This window comes from Neophocaena asiaeorientalis, unplaced genomic scaffold (assembly GCF_003031525.2).
Source record: "Neophocaena asiaeorientalis asiaeorientalis breed wild unplaced genomic scaffold, Neophocaena_asiaeorientalis_V1.1 scaffold430, whole genome shotgun sequence".
Taxonomy (NCBI): Eukaryota; Metazoa; Chordata; class Mammalia; order Artiodactyla; family Phocoenidae; genus Neophocaena; species Neophocaena asiaeorientalis.
Genome location: NW_020173691.1, coordinates 4,045,775 through 4,067,835, shown reverse-complemented (window position 1 = coordinate 4,067,835; position 22,061 = coordinate 4,045,775).

Below are 22,061 nucleotides of genomic sequence, written 5' to 3'. Positions count from 1 at the left end.
GATACAAGTTACAGGAAATCATAGCTCTTTGGGGATATTCTAAACACTGTGACTTTCTCATGAGGCATATACTTTACTCATGTTCTCTTTGTTTAGTTATTTCTTATTCTTGGTAATCCCCCTGAACACTATACTAGGACATTCTTTGCAAAATCAGTCATTCATTTCATATTTGTTTTGTCTTCTATATGTGAATCTGGGAAACAAAATTATCCTGAGGCTTGCTTGGGTACTGTGATGGTTAATTTTATGTGTCAAATTGTCTGGGCCATGGGGTGCCCAACATCTGGTCAAACATTATTCTGAATACTTCTGTGAGGGTGTTTTTTGATAAGATTAACACTTAAATTGGTGGACTTTGCTTAAAGCAGATTGCCCTTCCTAACGTAGGTGGACCTCATCCAATCAGTTGAAGACTTGAATAGAACAAAAACACTGCTCTTCCCTGAGCAAGCGAGATTCTACAGCATACTGCCCTCCAATTGGAACTGCAGCATCAGTTCTCCTGGGTGTCCAGCCTTCCACCAATCCTGCAGATTTTGAATTTGAGAACTTGACAGCCTCCATAACCATGTCAGCCAATTTTTAATATTTAATTTTTATATCTATATTAAGCTATATATAGATAGACAAAGATACAGATATGTGTATCCTATTGGCTATGTTTCTCTGGGAAAACCCAACTAATACAGCACTAAGTACAGAAGTACATAAAGGTTATCCTCAACTATTTCTTGAGGGGAATATGGTAACAGGACAATTCAGATCAGGTCAAATCATGGCCAGCAGCTTCCCCATGGCATTACTATACTTTTATAAGAAACACCAGATAATCAAAACCATGTACAATTTTTTTTTTAATTTCATGTCCTTTTTTTACCAGGTGCCTTAGATTATCCTCTTCTCTAACCATGGGGAACACTTCCTTGTTTTGCTTCAATCTTGACTACCTAGAAAAACAATAAGAAAAGAAGTTTCTGTTCTACATATCTGATAAACCATCAGAGTATAAACTTCTAGAAGATCAATCTAATTCTATTCAGCTCTCTTGGAAGTAAGCTCCATCCATAATCATATGAGACTTGATTCTTTTTTTTAATTGAAGTATAGTTGATTTACAATGTTGTGTCAGTTTCTGGTGTACAGAAAAGTGATTCTGCTACATATGTGTGTGTGTGTACGTGTATATATATTTTATTCTCATATATATATATATATTCTTTTACAGATTCTTTTCCATTATAGTTTATTATAAGATGTTGAATACATGTCCCTTTGCTATACAGTAGGACCTTGCTGTTTATCTGTTTTCTATGTAGTAGTTTGTATCTGCTAATCCCAAACTCCTAATTTATACTCCCCCTCCCCCTTTAGTAACCATATGCTTGTTTTCTATGTCTGTGAGTCTGATTCTGTTTTGTAAATAAGTTCATTTTCATCATTTTTTTAGCATTCCACATGTAAGTGATATCATATGATATTTCCTTTCTGTCTGCCTTACTTCACTTAGTATGATAATCTCTAGGTCCTCCATGTTGCTGTAAATGGCATTATTTCATTCTCTTTTATGGCTAGGAGAGTTGATTCTTAATAAATGCTCCTGAGGACACAAAGTCGAGAGCACAAAACAAATCAACTAACTAAATGTTCATCTTCACAGCACACACTTTTCCTTCCATGCATTTCTTTAATTTAGAAAAGGTGGAGGAGATGAAGTTAGAAGGTGAGGCTCTGTAGTATTGTTTGAATGAACAATGTAAAAATACTTAGAGGACCATGGAACCAAGACAGGTGCCTCTTCTCTTGAAAAGCTTCAGAATGTCAACCAAGGGGATATTTCAAAGGTGAGATTCAAACAAATACAAATCTTTAGGAAATTAGACAGAATGAATGTGGTGACTGAATATGCTAGAAATGGAAGAAAAATCTTAGAGTTGAGATGTATTTTATTCATTCAACAGACATTTATTAAACACAGACTGTGTGTCAAGTGCTATGTTATTTGCTAAAGTGTATCAGTTTTGAGCTTGGATTGAAATGCCTGATGCTAGGCAAATGGAGGTGTAGTTTTTCTCTTCATTTGCTACCCGCAAGTTCTCCAGTCACAACTAGCACTCAATGTTTAAAAGCACATACTTTACTCAGACTCTCATACATAAGAATGAAATATGTGTTTTAAAAGTATTTTTCCCATCTAAATGTTTGTTTTTGAAGGAACAGTAACTTAAGCCAAAGAAAAGATTGGAAAAGAATGATAAGTTTAGAGGAAGGAAAATGGAGACAGAGAAAAGGGAGACAGAGAATGAACAAAACAGGGTAGAGAAAAATGATTATGGGAGAATATTTAGACTTTCTTGTTCTCCTTAAACACACCCAGCACATACTTAGCTATTCTACCCAATAGGCCAAAAGGCACAGGGATTGGCATCCCAAGTCCTGTATGAAAGGCTCATGTGAACAACTGTTTTTTTGATTTTGGGGGTGTGTGTGTGCGCGTCCGCATGTACCTATAGCAATTAAATTCTGATTTTATTTGTGAGTGCTAAGATTTAACTTTACATGAAGATATCTAAATAACAAAGATGGGGCAATAATGAAATTCGAATTGCTTTTAAATTTAAAGTTTTCTCCTAAAGAACTCTTACATCAAGAAGAAAACCAAAACACAACTGGAAATATTTAGAAAATCACAACAATGAAAAACCAAAGGCTGTTAAATAAACCAATGTTTTACTAAAATGAAAACTGATTGCCTTGTTTAAGGCTTGTTTATAGACATAAACATGTTTATTTCCCAGCAAGGAAAAACAAATAAATTAATAATTTAAGTGAGAAGTTAGAAAAATGACAATATGGGCATAAGGGAACAATATAAGGAACTTCATAAAGACAAAAATGTAAATTATTTTTTTAACTATAAACAGTAAAGATAAATCTAAATGTTAGTGCTTTAAAAATTATTGGTGTATAATGCTATACTAATATTCTAATAAAATACTTAAATAAAATACAAAATTTCCTAGAATACAAATTACCAAAACTGACAAAATAAGATCAAAGACGGCAAAAAGCAAACCACCAAAAACCAAGTCAAAGATGAATAATAAACTAGAAAAAAACTGCAGTAAATAAGACAAAGCATTAATGCTCCTAAAATATAAAGAACTATTTACAAATCATATCAGGAAGACAATCTAATTAAAAAATGATCAAAGGACATTCACAAGCATATGAAAAATATGTTTTAACTCACTAGTAATTAAAGAAGCACATATTAAAACAACAGTAGATTTTTTTACCATTAGCAATTTTAATGAATTATACCCACTATTGATATAAATGTAATTTTTTACAACCTTTTAGGAGGGTAATCAGGCAGCAGCTATTAACATCTTATGCCTGCATATATTTTGGTCTAGTAGTTTTACTTCTAAGGAATTTATCCTACAGAATAAAGGTGCACATGTGCACAAAGATATATATGTAAGGATGCTCATCAAAATGTTCCCAATAGTGAGAAGTTGGAAATAACTTAAATATTCATTAATATGTGGATAAAATTATAGTACATCTCTATAATGGACTACTACACAGTCTTTAAAAAGAATGAAGTAGGCTTATATGATGTAATAGAACATGGAACGGTATTCAAGATACACTGTTAATTTTTCTTTCAAAGCAAGTAATGGAATATTATGGAAATAGTAATCCAAGTTTTAAATAATAAGTTCAGAATACAAAAATATTCATAGATGTAAAGAAAAAAAGCCAGAAGAATATATATCAAACATTAACAGGGATATTTCCAAAGGGCAACATTACAAGAGTTTTGTACTTTGTATTATTTATATATTCCTAATCATTAAATTTTGCATAACATTTTTTAAATGGCACAAAAAAAATCTAGTAATACAAAACTAAATTTTAGTAAAACTTCTTTGTAGAAAAAATGAACAGTTACCCTAATTATCTTAACTGCTTACAGGCAAATGAAGATACCTGGTTGGCAATAACTGGATTTATTACTATGAAGAGCTAATCTAGATTTTTGTTTGTTTGTTTTGACTATGTGTAAGAAGTGAGATACTTAAACTAGAATAGGCCCTGCATTCTGAAAGGAAGATGCTTTCTGGGACTGCAGATGGCCACTGGATTGACTACTGCATGTACAACTCCATAATGAATCATGAAGTGATTCTTATTTAGGGCACTATAAAGACAAGTAAATGAAATCATCCATTGATTTGAAACCATACTATGAAAAATTTAGTAGATATGTTATATTTACAAAAGGAATGGTACATAGCTCTAATTACAAAGTAATTCTAAAGTACTTATGACAGAAAAGGCCAGTTGCCCAATGTCCATTCTCCCTTTCTTCCTTATTAAGAAAATTCAAGATTTTTTCTGGGACAGATAAACTCCACAGCTGAGCCTTATTTTGTAACCTTCTTTGCAGTCAGGAATGGTTAATGAGACATAAGCAAAAGTTGCTGAGTAGGATTCTTAGGAAAGTTCTTTAAAGGAACTACTTTATCTATGAGGTGGTGTACCCTTTTACCCTTGACCCCTCCTTCCTCTTCCTGCCTGGAATGTGGTGTTGATGGCTGAAGCTCCAGCAACCATCTTATAAAATGAGGTGATAATGAAGAGGGATAAGAATAGGGATATTGGAGCAGAAAGACAGCAGGAGACTTGGAAAATAAGTGAAATCTTAAAGTTACCATATCAACCCTAGACTGCCTACTTATGGGCTTCTTTTTCATTCAGTACTGTTACTTCATAGCCTAAGTATTTAACTGCATTTTAATGAAGTATTGTTACTTCATGGAAAAGTTACTGTTACTAGCAAATACATATAATTACCAATGCTTCTTTATTAGTTGAAACCAATGTGCTTACAAATGTTTAACAACCAACTTTCAGAAAAGAAAGAAAGGTAAGTAAAAGTCACCATGGACAACTACAGCTTATCAACATGAAGTCACTGAACTGACAGGAGAGTTGTTCACATACTGTAATTAAAATGGGAAAAATTAAAGCTAAGGGGAGACTATTAAAAGCAGTAAGGGAAAAGCAACAAGTTATGTATAAGAGACTTCCCATAAGGTTGTCAGCTGACTTTTCAGCAGAAACTCTGCAGGGTAGAAATGAGTAGCACAATATGTTTAAAGTGATGGGAGGAAAAAACCTACAACTAAGAATATGCTATCTGGCAAAAACGTATATTAGACAAAATAGCCTTTAAGTCAAAAACTAACAAGAGACAAAGAAGGGTATTATATAATATATGACATTACATAGTAATAAAAGGACTCATGTACTATGAAGATATAACAACTGTAAACATATATGCACCTAACAATAGAGAACCAAAATATATGAAGCAAAAATTGAAGGTAGAAATACACAGCATCACAGTAATAGTAGAATATTTCAATTTCATTTCAATAATAGATAGAATAACTGGGCAGAAGATAAATAAGGAAACAGACTATTTGAACAACACTATAGAACAAATGGACCTAACAGAACATGCCACCCAACAGCAATAGAATACACAGTCTTCTCAAGTGCAAATTTTAAAACAAATTTTAAAACATTGAAATTATACCAAGTATTTTTTCTGACCACAATGGGAGGAAACTAGAAATGAAAGCAGAAAGAAAACTGCAAAATTCACAAATATATGGAAATTAAACAATGTAATCCTGAACAACCAATGAGTCAAAGAAAAAAATCAAAAGGGAAATCAAAAAATATCTTCAGACAAACAAAAACAAAAACACAACATGCCAAAAAAATGGGATGCAGCAGAAGCAGTACTAACAGGGAAGAGTATAGTGGTAAAGGCCTACCTTCAAAAATGAATAAAGATCTCAAATAAACAACCTAACTTTATACCTCAAGGAACAAGAAAAAGAAGAACAAATTAGGCCCAAAATTATCAGGAAGAATATGAAGAAAATAATAAACATGAGTGTATAAATAAATGAAATAGAGAATAGAAAAATGATAAAAATAATTAAAGAAACTTAAAAGTCAGTTTTTGAAAAGATAAACAAAATTGGCAAGCCCTTAGCTAGGATGAGAAGAGAGAGAAGATTCAAATAAACAAAATCAGAAATGAAAGAGGAGACATTAAAACTGATGCCAAAGAAATTAAAGAAAGGATTATAAGCAACTACTATGAACAATCAAATACCAACAAACCTAGAAGAAATAAATAAATCCCTAGAAATGTACAACCTACTAAGACTGAGTCATGAAGAAACAGAAAATCTGAACAGATTTATAATTAATAAGGAGATTAAATCATTAACAAAAATCCTCCCAACAAAGAAAAGCCCAGGACCAGATGACTCCACTGGAGAAATCTGTGACATTTAAAGAAGTATTAACACCAATCCTTCTCAAACTCTTCCCAAAAAATAGAAGGGAAGGGAATGCTTCCAAACTCCTTTTATAAGGCCACATTACCCTGTTACCAAAGCTAGACAAATACACTACAAGAAAACTACAAACCAATATCCCCGATGAACACAGATGTAAGAATTCTTAATTAAATATTACCAAACTGAAATCAGTAGCACATTAAAAGGCTCATACACCACGACTAAGTGGGATTTATCCTTGGGATGTGAGGATAGTTCAACTTATGAAAATCAATCAGTATGATATACTGTATTAGAGAACAAAGGATAAAAATCACATAATCATCTCAGTAGATGCAGAGAAAGCACTCAACATCCTTTCATGATAAAAACACTCAATAAACTAGGAACAGAAGAAAAGTACCTCATCAAAATAAAGGCCACATATAAAAAGCCACAGCTAACATCACATACAATGGTGAAAATGTGGAAGCTTTCCCTCTAAGATCAGGAACAAGACAAGGGTGCCCTCTCTCACCTCAACTACTCAACATAGTACTGGAAGCCTTAGAGCAATTAAACAAGAAAAATAAATAACAGACATCCAAATTGGAAAGGAAGAAGTAAAATTATCTGTACTCATAAATGACATGATCTTATACATAAGAATACCTAAAGATGATACTCACAAAAAAACTGTTAGAACTAATAATCAAACAGTAAAGTTTCAACAAAATCAACACTCAGAAATCAGTTGCATTTCTATACACTAGCAATGAACAATCTAACAAGAAAATTAAGAAAACAGCCTCATTTACAACAGCATCAAAAAGAATAAAATATTTGTGAATAAACTTAACCAAAGAGGTGAAGGACTTCTACAATGAAAACTACAAACCATTGCTGAAAGAAATTAAAGACACAAATAAATGAAAAGACATCCTATGTTCATGGATTAGAAGACAATACTTTTAAAATGTTCATACTACTCAAAGTGATCTATAGATTTAATAGAATCTCTATCAAATTCCCAATGACATTTTTTTTTGCAGAAATAAAAAATAATCCAGAAGTTCACATGGAAACACAAAGCACCACAATGAGTCAAAAATAATCTTGAGAAAGAAGATAAAAGCTGGAGGTTTCACACTTGCTGACTGATAAAAACATTACAAAGCTGCAGTAACCAAAACTTTATAGTACAGGCATAAAGACAAACATACAGATCAATGGAACAGAATGGAGAGCCCAGAAATAAATTCGTGCATATATGGTCAAGCGATCTTCAATAAAGATGCCAAGATTATACAATGGGAAAAGGATAGTCCCTTCATCAAATTGCCTTGGTAAAACTATACATCTACGTGCAAAAAAAAAAAAAAATTGGATCTGTATCCTATACCATATACAATAACAAACTCAAAATGGATTCAAAACTTAAATAGAATATCTAAAACTATTAAACCCCTAGAAGTAAATATAGGGGTAAATCTTCATAACATTGGTCTTAGCAATAATTTCCTGGATATGACACCAAAAGCATAGGCAACAAAAGCAATAGACAAGTGGGACTATATCAAATTAAAAAGTTGCTGTGCAGCAAAGGAAATAATCAAGAGTAAAAAGGCAACGTACAGAAAGGTAAAAATATGTGCAAGTCACATATCTGGTAAGCATTTAATATCCAAATGTATATGGAACACTTACGAGTAATAACAAAAAAATGTATAAATAGCCCAATTAAAAAATGGGCAAAGAACCTGAATAGACATTTCTTCAAAGAAGACACACAAATGGCCAATAGGTATATGAAAAGATGTTCAACATCACTATTTGGAAATGCAAATCAAAACTATAATGAGATATCACCTTTCACATATCAGGATGATGATTAAAAAAGGAAAGAAAATAACAAGTGTTAGTAAGGATGTGAAGAAATTGGAACCTCTGTACACTATTGGTGGGACTGTAAAATGATGTCACTGCTATGTAAAACAAAATGGAGTTTCTTCAAAAAAGTATAAAGTAGAACTGTGATATGATCCAGCAATCCCACTTCTGGGTTTTTATCCAAAAGAATTGAAAACAGGATCTGGAAGAGATATTTCTGCTCCCTTGTTCCTTGCAAGATTACTCATAATAATCAAGATATGGGCACAACCTAAGCATTTGTCAGCAGATGAATGGATAAAGATAATGTGGTAGCATGGGCTATATATATGTACAATGGAATGTTATTTAACCATCAAGGGAAAAAAACAAGGGAATCTTGCTATTTGTGATGACACAGATGAACCTGAAGGACCTTATGCTAAGTGAAATAAACCAGTCACAGGAAGGCAAATACTGCACCATTATTATTTATATAAGATATTTATAGTCAAATTCATGGAGCAGAAAGTGGAATAGTGGTTGCCAGGGCCTGGGTGGGAGGAGGAATTCCTGTACAATGAGTTTGTTTTGTTTCAGTCAGGCAAGATGAAAAAGTTCTAACAGATCTGCTATACAGAAATGTGTATATAGTTAGTAATACAGTACTATACACTTAAAATTTTGTTAATAAGGTAGATTTTATGTTATATGTTTTTACCACCTTAAAAAAGATGGAAATCATATAAAGTATGATCTGTGACCACAACAAAATTAAACTAGAATTCAATAACATTAAGTTATCCCCCAAATCCATGAAAATAAAACAATGTTCTTTTAACCTTATAGGCCAAAGAAGAAATTACAAGGGAAATTAGAAAATAGTTTCAACTGAAAGAAGATAACAACACAAATGTATCAGGTCAGGTTCTAATCAGTAGCTAGAAATTGCAGCAACAGACAAAAGTAAAGGTTAAGAATTATTAATTAGTAAAAGGTAATTAACTATAGAATATAGGAATAGCAAATACTAGAAACCATCTACTGTTTCTACAGCTAAAGAAGAACACACAAGGAAGGAGCTTAGAATGGGGAAGAAATCCCCCTCACCCAACTAGTGTAATTTTAAGATCTCATTGGAGAGAATATGACTTCTACAGGAAACTTCAACCTGCCTGTGACAAACAAATTTGCCAGAGGTTGAAGCCAGTAAGAGGACCCCACTGAGTGTCTGAAAAACTCAACAGAGGGTGCAGGCAGGATGGAGCTATTCTACAGAAATTACATGCAGGGTGACCATAAAGCAAGCTGAATTGTGCTGGCTAGTCAGGGTTGATCCAAATAAACAGTCCTTATGCTGGCCAAGAATTTTATTGTAGAGTGCCAATGGGCCAGAGCTGATCCACTGCCAGCAGACCAAGACTAGTTCTCTGGGGTGATGGAGTATCTCAGCTTCTCTGTAGAAAGTGGCCTCCATTGGGTGCTGACAGTCTGGAGCTGCTCCACCAGAAACAATCCACTAGAGTGCTGAAGAAATTCACTAGTGATTGAGCATTTCAAGGCCTCCTCCACAGCACTGGTTGCAATGGGAGAAAACTAAACATCACATCAGAAAGATGGCTCTTTTGTTGCTGTCATTTAGTGTTCTTCTAGAGCCCACTATTGACTCATGCTAACATTACTACAGTAACTGGCCGACAGGAAATTTTTACAGGACCCATCTTCAGTTTCTCAAAGTAGGACAAAGAAGGGTAAATATAAGATGAGAAACAACAAATTAGTAATCAGCATAATAACGTACCAAATTTGTGGACTACAGAAAAGCAGGGTTTAAAGAGATTTATAGCAAAAACAAAACAAAAGTATGTATTATAAAAGAGAACAAGGTCTCAAATCAGTGATATAATATTCCACCTTAAAAAAGGGCAAATTAAACCGAAGTGAGAACAAGAAAATGTGAATGAGGTCACACATTTTGTTATACCCATATAGGAGGAGATTATTGTTCAATACTAAAAATGGTTGAACTACTGATAAATGAATTTCAAAAGCATTATGCTAAGTGAAAGAAACCCAGCACTAACAACTTCATAGTGATATACTGCCTGATCTGTATGAGTCCATTTATATGAAATTTAAGAAATGACAAAATTAGAGTAACAAAAGGAAATGAGTATCTACTGAGGGCTGAGGGTTTGGAAGGACATGAAGGAAAATTGGGGAAGATGGAAATGTTTTATACCCTGATGGTGGTGGTGGTTACATAACTGAATTTGTCAAAACTCTTCAAAATCTATTATTCAAGTTGGTACATTTTTTGTATGTATATTTCAATAAAAGCTAATGAAATGAAAAAAATCAGAGTAAGCCCATAGCCTCACCATCTCCTATTTATTTTTAAACCCCTAAGTGAGAGGCAGCTTCTTGATTCTCCTCTCCTTGAGTTATGAAGTTTGAGGTGCTCTGGAGTTGAGGTTAAATCTTAAAGTGTTCCTGACACCTTCAGAATGCACATTCTACCTTCAAACTCCAGTGGCCTTAGAGAAACAAAAGGAGCTGTGAGGGTACAAAGAAATTCAATAGATAATATGGTCATTATATCTAGAGTAATGTTACAAATGAATGTTCCTAGAAAATGTTACAATTCTGTAGACTGAAAATGTATTATCATGAATAATGTTTAAAAATAATATCAATATTTTTTTTGTTGACATACTTAATGGTTGGTCACTGGTTTCCCTGCAAAAGCATTTGATTTTCAAGTTATTTTCACTCTTTTCCACTAGGGATCCTTGAAAACTTACTCTGTTGATTAACTCTGAGAAATCTAATCCCCACATCTATCTACCAAAGCCTGGAATTTTTCATGCTAGAAAATCCTACACATTACAGATATTTTTGCCTGTCATGCTTATTAAGCTTTATATTTAATCTGTTTTGTGGTTGTATAAAATTTCAAATCACATACCATACTGGTGTTTAGATTTTCTGTGATTTAAAAATAATTTGTAATTAAATCATATTTTGAGTTAAAAAAATGATCATCAAGACATTTAAGATGAGCTGTATGATTTAGTTTCTTAAACATTGTATTAAAATAAAAATGAAATATGGAATTCATTAAAAAATCTTTAGAATATACTACATCAGAATTTCTATTTCTTTCATTTTACTCTTCTAATACAAGGAGAGTAATTCTAAGAGTAACTGAAAATGCATACTGAATGAAGACACCTATGAAATTAGGTTAAGTATTTCCAATTAAAATTGCTACTTGGATAATATGTTTTCCATATTCACATGTGCTATAACACTGTAAATATTTTTATGCCTAAAATTTGCATCTTCATGAAGAAAAATAATGAGTTATGAGGAGGAATAAAACAGATCTTACTAGTCCCCGGTGTCTCAACGACCAGCTTATCTCTTTCTCTTGAATGTCTGACTGCATTTTGGTATGGAAAGTTTTGTATCAAGGGAATATCTGAGGCTCAAGCTGTACACAGATGTTCACATTATAACTGTAGTTTTATTCCCATACTCAGGGCCTCATCCATCCTCTTTCCTATTTGCAAACTAATTTGCTCAAGTCCTGCCTTTTGGGCAGGATAATCCACGTTCATCACATTTACAGACCCCCGACTGATAAATGTTTTGTCATTGTACCCAGCCCTGCGGCTCAAATGCCACACCTTTCTTGTACCTTGGCCTGGCTTGGTGTGTGGGAGGCCTGAGGTCCACTCAGGGAAGACCACTCATTGTTGGAATGGACCGCATCAGACCACAGAGGAAAGGAGCTCAGTAAACAAGCAGAACTGGCCCATCACAGGAGAAGTGGAGATGTGGCACCGTCCAAGAGAGGGTTGGGGTGGGGGGACTATTTTGCAGTGGAAACAAAGCCAAATGGACTGACGGAGTTCACTCAGGAGCCTGCAGGGAGGTGTAACTGAAGTGCCAGCAGGTGATGCCTAAGATTGAAGGTGTGGAATTGGGCTGAAGCTGCCCAAAACAACAGCGGTGTTTTCTTTATTTCTCTTGGAGAGGCAACAAGGTCAAGACTTATACATTGTATAAGGACCATTTTGCCATTTTAAACAAATCACTCACAAATCGTATCCCTCCCTGCCCCGTGGTTCATCTGCCTTGTGTAATCCTTTGGCTACAAAAAGCACCTCAGAACAAAAAATGCAGGCTGGTTGTAAAGCCTTCTTTCACCAAGGCCCGGCCTCAGGGCTAAATGGGAGAGTTCTGCCAGCCATCAAACTTAACAGCCTTTAAACATGTGCAACATTTCTCTAAGCAAATTGGTTCCTTAATATGGTAAAATGTGCGGCACCCAAGGGGAAATGCTGGTGATCTCATAGCCCAAAACTGATGGAGTCACAGCACCGTATTCCTGAAAAGCACTCATACTTTCCACTTTGATAAAACCAGAAGCAAATACGAAAGTCAGTAGGTTTTGACATCCATTGTTTATTCTCACTGAACTTTTCCTCCTATATATCACAGCACAGTGGTTTAATTCATAGCTTATGGGATTTTTTTTTTTAATAAAAACCATTCAAATTTTTTCTATATTAATCAGTGGTTTCTAAAGATCCACAGGGATAAATAAACCCTGCAAGCTGGCAGGGGTTTTTCGTGGCATAACCACTGGTAGTTATAAACAGTAAACAAAACATAGTAACCATTTTTAAGCACAAGAGATTGCTGTATCACAGGGGGCATAAATCATTAGTTTAATAATTTCAGCAGCAGTGTCTCTAAAGCAAAATTAAGCCAACAGTTCCCCCTGTGGCAATAATAAAGTACTGTAATGTGAAAAGAGAAAAACAACTCAGAGAAGGCACGATTGTGCCTTGGAAATGACTGAAAATCCAAGTTCAACAAATAACTGTAGAACTCTTGTTGCTGGGCTGCTCTTTTGAGAGGTGGGAAGGGGGTTGCCTCCAAACCCGAAGTCTATTCTTGTAGACATTTTGACAAGCACAAGTGTACTTTTGGTCAAGCCCCCCATGGCTAGCATGTGCTGGAGGTAGGGAATGAATGCAATGACATATTACAATTGAGAAGATGACAAATTTCTCTCAGCTGCATGGGCAGACATTATTCACAGATTTCAAGACCGCCAAAAGAATGCAAGGCCCAGGATAGGACAGACAGATGGCAAAGCTCCCCTCCCAGGGGCTCTCAAGCTAGATGGCCAACAGTCTGATAGAAAACACTTTGCAGTTTTGAGCTGGGCCACTGGAATCAGCCACAAGAGTAAAGCTGGCCTGTCTTTCCCATGAATTTCACGAAGTACCCAAATTCATTAAAAAAAAAAAAAAAAAACTGGCTAATAATTTGTTCGTTTTGGATGAATATACTTTACAATGAGACATCATCAAACAAAAGGAGTTCAGGGAGACCTTCTTGATCCCTCTGCTGTGTTGAGTCAATACTACAGAACCTTCATTTTTTCACCCTGATTTCTTCATCTTTTTTATGAAACCAGTATAGTCTTGTCATTATCCTTACAAAAGAAAGTTCTGATTAGAGACAGTTTTTTTTTCCCCTCAATAATACCATTTCTTTAATGTAGCCCTTTACCTACTAACAACATTCCCTATGCTTTTAGAATACTGATTATGGACAAAAATCTTTTAAGAATGTATTTGGTTTGAAAGGTGTATGATTCAATGAAGCAGAAGCTGTATTATTTGCACAAAGCTGACTTCTAGCTTGACTACCTTATTAAGTGGATTGAAGTGGTGACTTTTTTTATAATATAGGGATACAGATTGTCAACTGTGACACTGTAGATGAAGTTGTCATAAAGAACCCAGTGACTATCCTTAGTAGGTTTAATTATAGATATAATAGCTTTCTTTACTTTGGATATACACATTCTCCTTTATTAATCTGAAATGAGAAAATCAGATATCTGGACCGATGGCTCTCTCTACACCTATAGGAAAAAGCTTTTCTCCACAAGCGAAATAAATTACTACATCTTTTAGATCTCTCTAAATAAGTAAGAGAGAAATCTAGCATAACCACTATATTATACTATGTACTGTAAGTGTGTCATGGAAGCAACTTGCATACAAAGTGGTGAACAGTACATCATCTCATTTATGCTCAAAGGAAGGTTAAAGCTGGATCCTCAGTAAAATTGTGAGGGAAGTGTGTCTGTCCTTCTTTCTGCTCCTTTCTCCCTTCTCCAGGCCCTTCCGCTCTCCTTAGCTCCTCCATGTTCTACCTTATGTCTTCAGGGACTCTATTGATTAATGTCACCATTCTTATTTAAATTTGGTGGCTCCCAAAGGTTTCTCATACTTAGGACCAGGACAAGGGCAATAATAGGATACACATAATTAGGATTTCACAAATCTTAACTCCGGTGGCCAGAGGTAGAAGAGATACCCATCTGATACAAAGTGAAAGAACAGGCTAAGAATGAACCTATCCAAAGGCAATTAGTTAGAATGCACTACTTATCCTCTACTCTAACAGGCCACAAAGATCTCCCAACCTGTATACCCATCAAAATTGACTTGCTGCACCAACAGAATGAGAGAACATATTTCAAATCATACACCTGATAAGAGTCTAGTATCCAAATATATAAAGAAACCTTACAACTCAACAATAAAAAGACAATCTAATTAAAAGATGGGTGAATGATTTGATCAGACATTTCTCCAAAGAAGATACACAAATGACATAAGTACTTGAAAAGATGCTCAACATCATTCAGCATTCAGAAAGAAAATGCAAATCAAAAACAATGAGATGCCACTTCACACCTACTAGAAAGGCTATAATCAAAAGACATACAATAGCAAGCATTGAGGAGGATGCAGAGAAATTTAAACTTTTGTATCTTGATGGTGGGAATGCAAATGTTGCAACTGCTTTGGAAAACCATTTGTCAGATACTCAAAAAGCTAAACATAGAGTTACCATATGTCTGAGCAATTCCACTCCTAGGCATATGCCCAAGAGAACTAAAAACATATGTCCGACAAGAACTCGTACACAATTCTTAATAGTAGCATTATTCATAATAGCCAAAAAAATGGGAACGACCCAAATATCTGTCAACTGATGAATGGATATACAAAATACAGTATATCCATACAATGGAATAAAATCGATAAAAGGAAATGAAGCATCGATACATGCTACAGCATGAATGAGCTTTAAAGTATACTAAGGAAAATAAATCATTCATAGTAGGCCACATAATGTATGCTCCATTTATATGAAATGTCCAGAACAGATAAATCCACAGAGACAGAAAATAGATTAGTAGTTTTCAGGGACTCCGTGGAGGAGATAATGAGGTCTGACTGCTAATAGGTACACAGTTTCTTTTGAGGGTAATGAAAATGTTCTGGAATTAGTGGTGATGTTTGTACAATTTTGTGAATATGCCAAAAACCACTGAAATGTACACTTTTAAAGGAAGAATTTTATGGTATGTGAATTGTATCTCAATTTTTTTAAGTATTAAAGAAAAAGTACTAGTTGACATTCCTATGTTTCAGCCCCCCTAGACTAAAGCTAGCAATTCCTCTTTTTTCCAGCTCTGATTTCAATGCAAAATAGGGTTTTAATTAAGCTGTATCTTTCTCTCCTGCCTTGTCTATAAATGCCTCATATACCTGAGAAGTCAAATTGACTAGAAAGTGGTTCTAGAAAACAATCTGGATGGTACATACCAATGTACTCAATCCTCCTTTTTTTCCTAATTCAGTGGTCACTTTTCTGGAAACCCACCCCATCATTCCTCCCTTCACTTACTTTGCTTGATTTTTCTTCTGAGAATTAATAAAGATAAGACAAATCATGTATTTATTCATTTTTTGTTTATTGCTATCTTCCTCTCTAGAATTTAAGTCCCAAGAAATGGCTTTGGTTCACTGCTGTATCCCGACAACCTGGAACAGTAGAGTGCCTGGCACAGAGCAAGGTAGGCACGGAAGAAATGTTAGATGAGAGAGAAAAAAATTGGAGTAAAAAAATTTTTTTCCCCATTAGACGATAGGGAAGAAAAATAACAGTAGAGTTATGCAATACTTAAAGTCAAGAACGTCAAGTCCTCCCCTAAGCCCTCCCTTTTTGATGGTGACTTGCCCGTAACCCTGTGAACTTCGAAACTGAGCTCTTAGGCATCCCCTGGCCCTAAATGCTCCCAATGTCAGAGTTTCTGTTTTACTCAAGGATCCCTTCAAGTGTTTCTGAACCCAGTCTAAAATCCTAGCCCTTATTCCCAATTGAACTATTTGCTTGATAGTTTGGCTTAAGAATCTAAGGTCTGACCTGGAAATAAATGCTGATTACTCGTGATTTTGTGGCCAAACCAAAAGGCCAAAGGTCTTTTCCCTTTCTACTACTGTGAATTCAAAATCATATTTTGGCCAAACAAAACATTCTATTATGTACTATAAGGGGCACGTAAGTCATAGCCTTTGGCCTTAGGAACAAGTTAAACTGGTCACAGAGATCCTCTCAGAAAGACTCTGTGGCCTCATTTCTGGTGATACGCTTGTTTTGTCCTAAGTTTGATCTTAAAATTCATTTTTAAATATCACATTGTATAGGTCTGTGTTGAATTATTCCTATATTTCTCCTGCCATTATGTATTTAAACTTATTTAAATTTTCTTTCAGAAGGTAGGATTTAAAGAACTAGATAAAATTTACCTTTAAAAATTAATTATTCAATTATTTCTAACTTACAATTTTGTCACTAGAATCAAACAACTTGAAGCTACTAAGGCAAAGAGCAATAACTACTCCCCACCTTTACACAAGCTCCTCACAGGCTGTATGTGCAGGGCAATTTTATGACTTATTTCTATTTAAACCTCTATTTCAGTATGATTTCAACTGAATAAAAATATCTGGGGGGAGTGTGGGAAGACTGATATTTGCCTAACCCCACATACCCCTTAGTGATGGCCCTGATGACAACGCACATCTGGATGTTCTGAATCATCCCAGTGATTGATTCGATTTTTCCACTCTTCACCTAGACTTTTGGCACTGCATAGATAGAGCTATATCACTTTGGGCTTTAGTCTGCAACTTGCTTGCAGCTGCATGCCTTGCACTACACTCTGCTTCACCTTTCTTCTTGGCTACACTCATCCGGGCCTCCGTATGTTTTTTGTTTTTTTGTTTTTTTTCCCCCATATGTCATCCCAGCCTAATGGAGCACCAAGCCTCCTCTGCTTCCTGTCCAAGACACACTTGTTTCTTGAATCCTGCTGAGTCATAAGTCACTGGGTGTCTAAGTATTCTTTTATAGCTTTACAGGAGCTCGCAGTGGGTAAGGTGTGATTACAAATGCCCACCCCCCTCATCCAGCAATCAAAAGCATTTATTGAACTCTTCCTTTATGTTTAGCATGTAGCTGGGCCCTGAAGTCTGAGGGCCTAAATTATGAATTTCCACTCTCTAATCCTACCTCCTCCCAGTGTGAGCTGCATGGAACAATTCAATTTCATTTAGACAAAGCTGCCTTCAATGTCTATTTCTTGAAAGGCATACTGCAAAGATGCCTCAGGGGTTACAAAGATAAACTGCATATATCCCCTGACCTCAGGCCAGTTTCACAATACATATAAATGGGATTCTAAATTACGAAAAACTTGAAACTATGGGATTAAAGAAATGGCTGTGCCTACTTTGAACTGATGAGAAATTCAATTTACTTATTTCTTGAAAAATTGCCTAATTTGAAAACTGAGTTAATTGCAAACTGTGTTTATGTGATTGCCATCACCAACAGCACTAGTGAAAGGAAACACAAGCCCTCCTTTGTCAGTATCATGAGACCCACTCTTGATTACTTGCCTTTGAATTTCTGAAAGTGACTTTTGGTTTTATAGCCTAAGCAAACACTGTTATTATCATTTCAAATCTCATTTTTTATAGCCTTTCACAATGTTATCCAACTTCATTCAATGGTGCTTCCAAAGCTAGTGCTGAAAACAAACCAAAAATCAATAACTCTGGAATAGAAGTAAGATGGGATAAACCACTAGAAGAAGGAGAGCAAGCAATCACCAACAATAATTTAGAAAAGAGCCCCCAGCAAAATAATAAAGAAAATGTAAAAAGTAACTTCAAAGCAAATACACACTAAAATAATTATGAATTTTTATAAGTTCCAAAATGCATTTTCCCTTTGGGAAAATTTGTTTTGAATTACTTGAGTTTTAAGTTATACAAAGTCTCCAGTAATAACATTTCTCTTATATGAAAAGCAAGCGCCCTGTACTTAAATTTTATTTCCCACTGCTCCACCTTACAATTCCTACAGTTTAGTTAGAAAAGTCTCCTTATTATTCCACACATCCTCTGCCAAGCAAACCAGTATTATTCCTTTCACTATTTCTTTTATTATTTTTATTATGTTCCTCTTCCTGTTTTAAATATCTTCACTCTTCCTACCCACTAATCCAAATATATGGCCCAGCTTCAAAGGCCCACGCAAGCTCCACCTCATCGGCAAAGTTGTACCTGACTTAGGAGATTCATAGGATTTTATAGTTGGAATGGATCTTAGAGATTATCTAGTTCAAATATTTTCCAACTGTGCAACAGAGAGACACTTAGGAACATTTCAAAAGAGAGTCAAAAATGGAAAGAGAAGTATAAGTGGGCAGCAGACTCTTAGGGCCCTCACCCTTTTTAATCCAACATTGCTTTCATCACTTTAATTATTTTACCTTTCCAAGAAAGGAATTGTATGAGCAATAGATTCCACAGCTTTGGGGAGGGAAACCCCACGGTCTAACATGATAAAGAAACCAAGCCTGTTAATTAAATATCTTATCCTGGTTTACAATCAGTCTAGGAACAAAATGAGGCTAAAATCCTAGGATCTTCGGACTCCCAGCCCAGCTACACTGATCTATTTTATCACTAAAATACTGAGAATTTCCTATTAAGAATTCTATGGTGTCTTCTGTTATTTACACATTTGTGTTTTGTCTGTCCAATAACACTGAGTGAGGCTGTAGCTGTCCCATGCCAAGGTATAATTTTTATTCTTCTATTCTTCTTTTAGAAGAGCTCTAGGTTCAGAGAGTACACTGTCTTGCCTTCCCAGCATACATTCTTGATTCACATATAAACTTAGGCAAAACAGCATTAAGACTCAACGTTAGACTATTGCCTGAAATGCCATTAGCTCCATCCTTCTTAGAAACCTCTCTTCTATTTCCAAACTTCATTCATTAAAGTTGGCATAAATGGTATTCAGTAGAGCTTTTTTCCATAAAAAATAATGGATATCCCTGGCCTCATTTATATTTTTACCCTCTTGTGTTTAGAAATCTAAACTTAATCAGCTAAACTCCTTGTTATAAATGCACTCTTGTTTTTAATGCTTGAATCTCATTTTGGTGATCTTTTACAATTGCAACAAGACACTTTAAAACTGACCTCTTCTACTATAAAAAAGTTTTTTAAATGTTTAAATAATTTAAAAATATCCTTGATTCTTCACCCTTTGTAAGCTCTTCCTCCAGCTTGTCCTTTCTTCTGATAAATCTCTTGAAAGGATGCTCTGCCTGTGCTATCTTTGTTTCCTCTCCTCTCAGCTTCATCTTTGGGTCCTATACCATTTACCTCTTAAATGTAGGTTCTGTTGCTCCATCTCTGTTTTCTATACACTCTATTTCCCTCCCTTGAATGTGCTGGACTAGGAAATCTACTAGGAGTGTCTTCTCATTTCTGCCTTTAGATTAGAGCAAGAGGAGCCCTCTCCTGCAATTCAGGCTGCAGACACCTGCTCTGCCCTCCACAAGCTAAGCAGTCTGCAGGCTCACCAGGATGCGCTCACCTGGAGCCTACACCCTCCCATCCAAACCACATTCTGGTATCCAGGACCTCAGAGTTCCTTACCTGAGTCTCACTGAGTCTGCTTCCAGAGCCTGCCTGTCTTCTTCTTGAATTTGGGTTACACTTCTGATGTGTAAAATGTATCCCGAGGTCCTAGAGGCGGCCAAGGAGTGGCTGTTTGTGAGAAAGGGGGATTGCAGGCAGTGGGGGTGTGGACAGGGCTTGAGCCTGCAGGTTGGGGCTTCCCATATGTGCACCTGAGGGCTGTGCCAGGGTGGGAAGAAACAGGGATGGGGAAAGCTCTTCCTAAGGTACTGTCTCCACATTTTCGCACAAACTTCTAATTTAAACCTGGTCTTCAAGTTGATATGAGGCAATTTTGTGATGAAAGGAGGCTAGCCTATATTTTATTTAACAATCTGTGGATTGATTTATAACTTTTAAGTATTTAACATGGTACGGTATGTGGTCCTCCATTTTTACTCTTACATGAGGACCCACAAATGTTAGGGAAAGGCACGAGTCTTTTCTATCGAAGTCATCATTAATTTCTGACTTCACACTGGTCTTCTTTTTCAAGGTGCACAGGCAAGCTGAAATATCAAAAGCTAAGTCAATATCTTCCTTCTCATCCTATACCTGCCAGTCCATGTTTGTGTCTTTTCTTAGTTAATAGCATCATCATCCACTCAGTTACCAGCTAAAGGTCTCAGAGTCATCTTCAACTTTTTCTTCCCTAACCCTCATGATTTAATCAGAGAGATGATATATCCCATGTCTGAAATATCTGACTTCATCTTTTTCCAAGCCCCATGAGTTGATTCATTATACTAGCCATTCAATTGCTCTATTTCTATCCTTCTCTCCTTAATCCAGTAACCACATTTCTACCAGAATCATCATGTTCACTTCAACACCTGTCCTCCATCCCTGCCCCATTTTCTACAAAATGGAAAACAAATTCTTTTTTAGTTTCAGGGTCTTCACCATCTGACCCCTGCCTACCCTTCCAACCTTACTTAATTCCCACAATCACTCCTGTCTCTTAACTTTCACATTCATCCATACAGCCATACACATATGCTCTATAATCTAGTCAATCAGACTACTTACTAATCCCAGATGATTTGCTAATTTATAAATCTGTCATAAACTTTCACATACATGTACATTTACATAAGCTACTCCTTCTGTCTTCACTGCTTCCTTCCTCCTTCCTTCCTCCTGAACATCCAGTTAACTATCCCATTGCCATTCACTCTATGAAGGCTTCCACAATGACTCCACCAAAATTACTGTCTTTTAGCTCACTTAACATTTATTTATACCACTAGTACAAGCTTACATTTTTTGCAAGTTATAAATGGACGCTTTTCTATCCCTTAAATACAAATTCCTTTTATGCAGGTACTAGTCGGTACTCATTTCTGTATATTCCTCAGGCCTTGTATATTGTCCCCCACATAGTAAGTGCTTTGTAAATGTTTGTTTAATTCCTAAGCCAAATTTAAACAGAGATTGGTTTTGATAAAAATACGAAGCAGACCACACACCAGATTCACGGAAAGAGGACTATCAGGAGGCCTCTGTTTTATTCCAATTTACTGTGCGACCCTCAAACATTGACTTTGTCACAAGATCCTAAGACTTCTCTCTCCAGAATGGCTTTAACATCTCCTCTAAAAGCTGGTGTGTCTGCGAAGCTTGCCAGGGAGCCCTGATGAAAAGCAACGCGGAGCTGCAAGCATTACTACAAAGACAGGTGTAGTGCTCAGCCCAGCGCCATCCACCAGTGTGCCCTGGGTTTCCAGACATGACTCGCACATGTCGGCCACAGGTTCTCCCAAGTCCCGTACAACTGTGCACGATGCTCGCTGGATGGAGGCCGTCTGGGATTGCAGAGTTTTCCATCCTAAACTTCTCTAATTTTTCAATCACCCGCTCTGACATAAGCCTCATTGTATTTTGTGTTTAT